Source organism: Notolepis coatsorum (genome assembly GCF_963971535.1).
Source record: "Notolepis coatsorum genome assembly, chromosome: 6".
In the NCBI taxonomy this organism is placed as follows: Eukaryota; Metazoa; Chordata; class Actinopteri; order Aulopiformes; family Paralepididae; genus Notolepis; species Notolepis coatsorum.
This window is the reverse complement of record NC_140170.1, coordinates 164501243-164506242: the sequence shown is the minus strand read 5'-3', so window position 1 is coordinate 164506242 and position 5000 is coordinate 164501243. Positions and strand designations below refer to the sequence as shown.

The window sequence follows — 5000 nt, the reverse complement described above, 5'->3', positions numbered from 1 at the left end:
CACCGCTCTGATGCCGTGCTCAGGTTGGGGTTTCCCTTTCCCACCATGGTCAATGGACAGACAACAGCCACTCCCACTCCCAAATGTTTTGAATTGTCATTTTGTCGTCATGGAGAATGGTGTTAGTTTGTCGAGGTGAGACTTAAGAGAGCGTTACCGTGGCAATTTCAACATTGTTATTCATGAACATTGTCATTTATTGTTGTAACACACCACACAAAATAAATTACATGAACATGTATGTATGTTTTTAAATGTTTAAATATCAACATTATCTGGCCATCCTCGGTAAATACCATCAAACTCCTCTGACCTCGTCTGGTCTTCCCAAAGACAGTAATATATATTTGTGGAAAAGGCTCCCTCTTGTCTAGTATATTGCACTCTAGCATGTAAAGGTACCAAAATATGGTCCCGATTGATCTAGCGTGAACCGATACTCGGTAGTACCGATGTAATTCGGGCAGTACCATTAGAGGTACAGAGTTCAGTACCCAACCCTACTGTTCACACATGAAACATGTGTGTATTTGTATATGAGGTGTATTTCTATGACAATTAATACAAATGTTATGGCAGCTATCTTTGGTGTAGAAAAGGAAATGACAAAGATAGACTGAAAACAGCCTCTACCCATTAAAACTATGTGCTTTCAAGCTTAGTGAGAAACGGCAATCTGGTTTCAGCCATTCAGCCATTCAAAGTCAAGATAGTCATCAGAAATAACCCGACCGAGGCCTCGATATACGCATTATATAATTGACGTACGGATATAAGCGCAACGCGTCCCGACGGCCCGCAGTTGAGTTCCCATCCCATCTCGTAACCTTGCGCATGAAAGACCCTTAAGCGTAAGCCTCCGAGGCCAATCATAATAGCCTTTGACAAAAGTCGACGTCTCGAATGTTAGTGCCGAGCCAAGCATATCATCCATGGAGGATTAGTCCCATGCTTAAGCCTCAGACGGCTTCTCTGATGCAAGGGTTGCGGAGTGGTCCTGCACAGTTGGTGAAACACAACTCAACAGATTCCTCCAGGAGAGCAGGGGGGGGGGGGGGGGGGGCTAGACCGGGACCGAATGGCCCCCGCCGCCCCCTGTCTCTCTTGGTCTCCGAGAGGTCCTGTGGACACGACGTACCTGCTGCCAACTGCTCCGAGCCAGAGAGGAGAGGGCAGGGGGGGGGGGGGGGGGGGGAGGGCGGACTTTGTTTGACGAACCAGAGTGCAGGTGGTGGGGGATCATGTTAATGAAAGTCTGCTGTTGTCATTTGTGTCATTTGCTCTGATTTGCATCCACGCACACACACACACACACACACACACACACACACACACACACACACACACACACACACACACACACACACACACACACACACACACACACACACACACACAGTGAGAGAGCTTTGATGACCTGCATCCTGTGTGGATATGATATGTCTGGGAGCCAGTGTGTGCATGCATGCGTGTGTGTGTCTGTCTCTGTGTGTGTGTGTGTGTGTGTGTGTGTGTGTGTGTGTGTGTGTGTGTGTGTGTGTGTGTGTGTGTGTGTGTGTGTGTGTGTGTGTGCGTGCGTGCCTCTGTCATAAACAAAAAGAAAAGGAGGAAAAAATGCATTTAAACAAAATCTCAAGGAATATTAAAACATTTGGGGTCTATTTATGTCTCTTCTTGAAAAATAGAACCTGTAATCAAGTAGAGACTCAAGAATGATCTTCCTTGCTCATGTACTTTACTGTTGCTACTACCCTCTGTGTCACTTGACTGGACCAACTGTGTCTTAACCATTTCACTACCACACTACAGAAGGTTAACCGTCTGTAGTGTGGTAGTGAAAGGGTGAACCTGTATATATGTGACTATGTGTCTATTATAGATGAGATGCCAAAGGAAGGGGGGGGGGGATACCGTATAAAAATATTATTTTGTAATACTGAACGGTTCTCAAAAAGAAATTATCAACTTTTTCTCCCCATTTTTCTATTTTTCTCCCATCCCCAATTTCGTATTGTCCAATTCTACCCTCCCCTGTCTAGAGCGTTGTTAGGCCATGCCTCCCACAAGCTGGCTGCAATGTGGACGAAGCCTTGCATCACGTGTCCCCTCCGGTACACGAGGAGGCAGCCGTCACATCTTTTCACCTGAACAGCACGATCTCTCAGCGGCGAGGGTCTGCGTGGGAGGGACACGCCGCCCCCGTCGCTTCCTGATTCTACTGTGCAGGCGCACCAACCGACCTGTGGGAGTCGCTGTCCACAACGTCCGATCCCCACCCACCAGCTTCCCACCCCCTAATACTGCGTATGAACGACCAGCCAAGCTGGTAGCAACGCCGAGAGCTGGGCTCGAACACAGCATATCCTGCGTTGGTGGCGAGCCGCCCCACGGTTCTCTAAATTTTAAAACATTTAATAAACAAAAGTCTGACATTATAGTATGCAAATAAATGGGAAAATAAATCTGCTAAATCACCTTAGACCTTAGGAGTGTGTGCGCCAATACCTCAAGAATCCTCATACATCAATGATCCTACTATTAAGATTCAGATTCAGATTTATTGTCATAGCTTTTTTAAATGTACATACATTCAGAAAAACGTGAGATGCTTATTTTTCCCAGCTCCTCAATCGTAGTAGACGTATATTCTATCTATACAAACTTTAACTATAAGCTATAACTAAAACTATAAACTAAACTAGACATTATACACAATGTACATTCTATTTATGCAAACTATACAGTACAAGGTATACGTTAGCGGCAGTGTGTGCGTGTAATAAGTGTGCTTGTGAGGTGTGTAAGTCAAAGGGGCTATGTACTGCTATTCCTAGCACTATTTGGGCAACTTTACACAATTCCTGTTAGTCTATTGAAGACATCTGTACTGGTAGACTGAGAGAGATAGAGAGATAGAGAGATAGAGAGAGAGAGAGAGAGAGAGAGAGAGAGAGAGAGAGAGAGAGAGAGAGAGAGAGAGAGAGAGAGATAGGGGGGGTGGGAGAGAGAGAGAGAGAGAGGGGGGGTGGGAGAGAGAGAGAGAGAGCTTCTTCCAGAGCGAAACCCGACACCTCTGCACACACTCGGAGAGTCGGAGGGAGAGAGAGAGAGAGAGAGGGGGGGGGGGGGGGTGGGAGAGAGAGAGAGAGAGAGAGAGCTTCTTCCAGAGCGAAACCCGACACCTCTGCAGTGCACCCCCCCCCCCCCCCCCCCAGTGCCCCCTCTCTCTCCATCTCTCTCTCCATCTCTCCCTCCAGAGCGAGGCGTCGGGCCCCACTCCGCCTCGCAGCATGAAGAAGTGGCTTCCACTCGCTGTCTAGTCTAGGTAGAATGGGGGCGGGCATTAGCTCCAACCACAGAGCCAATCGCATCACTGTGCGCTACCCAGCGGCCGAATGACGTAAATCAGCCGTTAAAATCAAAATGGCCTGATTTACTGGAGGAGGAAAGGGGCTGAGCTGAATCAGAGCAATCCGCCAATATGGTATTTAGACACTAAAACACATTGATACGAACTCCTATTACTATAATACAATGCTAGAGACTGAAAAATGACATTTATAGTACATGTCACCTTTAAGGTGCTTAAAACGCACAACTTCTCCGTGACCTTTGATCAGAGTTAGTCAACTACGTTTGCTGTTACTCTGGACTTTTTGTATCTATTTTATTACTTCTTGTCTCTTTTTATATTGCACCTTGCTCTTGTTTCTTAGTGTACTATACTTATGTACTGTAATTTAGTGTCTTTTGTTTTTTTACTGTACTGTACGTGTTTTTTTTATTGTGTTCTACCTGTAAAGCACTTTGGGTGGCTTTTAGTAATTGTAAAGGTGCTATATAAATAAAGCTGACTTGACTTGACTTGACTTGACTTAAGGTGCTTTTGTGTGTAATATACTCATGGGATAATTCAGAGTCTATCCGCCAGTAGTCTGTTTGCCTGCTGGAAGTAGTTGATCAAACAGGGAACTAATTGACTCAAGAGCAGCACTGTCAAGTCAATCTCTAGTCAACAACATCAGGGATGCTCGATATTGGCTTTTTTACCGATACCGATATACCGATATTGTCCAACTCTTAATTTCCGATACCGATATCAACCGATATCAACCGATACCGATATATGCAGGGTTTCCCCCCCCCAAAAAATTTAATAATTTCAGGTAATTAACATTACATATCTCTTGTTGTGGAATTAACACAACATTATGCATACTTTTGACAATAAATAAAATCTGAATTTGTTCTTACTTGCTTGCCTGGGTAAATAAAGTTTATAGAAATGTAAAAAAGAAAATAATTTGAAAACCGATACCGATATTTTCCGATATCACATTTTAATGCCGATATCGGCCGATAATATCAGACATCCCTCCACATTATTCCTCTTCTCCATTGACATGTAGTGCATCCAATCAAATGCAGTGGAAGGGAGACGATGGAGCAGGAGAGGCTTAAAGGAAAACTCCAACATTTTGGGAAATTTGCTTATTTAACATCTTCCCTGGAGTTAGACAAGAAGATACATACCTTTTTTGTCTATCTGCATGCATTAGGCTTAGGGAACGCCCGCACCGTTAGCGTAGCTTAGCTTCATCACTGGAAGTGGGTCAGACTTTTACCCTGAAGTTCCCTACAGTCCCCTACAGTCACGAAATACACAACAAATACAACTCCAAAACGTTCCTGTAAACATGTTGTGACCTGTGTATTTACCACGTGGAGAAATAAAAAATAATTTAATTCGACATTTACGTTTTCTAAGCAAATATACTCTGAATTTCTTTTTGCCTAACCACTCCTCTCTGGGCGCAGTGATTTCAGCCAACGCAGTGCTACGTTCTAACGTCGAGGCCAGTGTTTGTTTACATTTTCATTTCATTCAAAGGATCCGAACCGATTGAAGTTTATGGATACCATGACTGTGGTAAGTTTTAATTTATGTTTTTAGATGGAAGGCTGTATTCCATCTGTCTAACGTTAGCGAATATTGTGAG

At 44.3% G+C, this 5000-nt stretch overlaps 1 protein-coding gene across 1 annotated transcript in view; it reads right to left on the bottom strand.

Annotated features, from left to right (window-relative positions):
* Window positions 1–5000, bottom strand: part of slc25a26 (solute carrier family 25 member 26) — a 188893-nt gene that overhangs the window by 177574 nt on the left and 6319 nt on the right. The window lies entirely within an intron of this gene.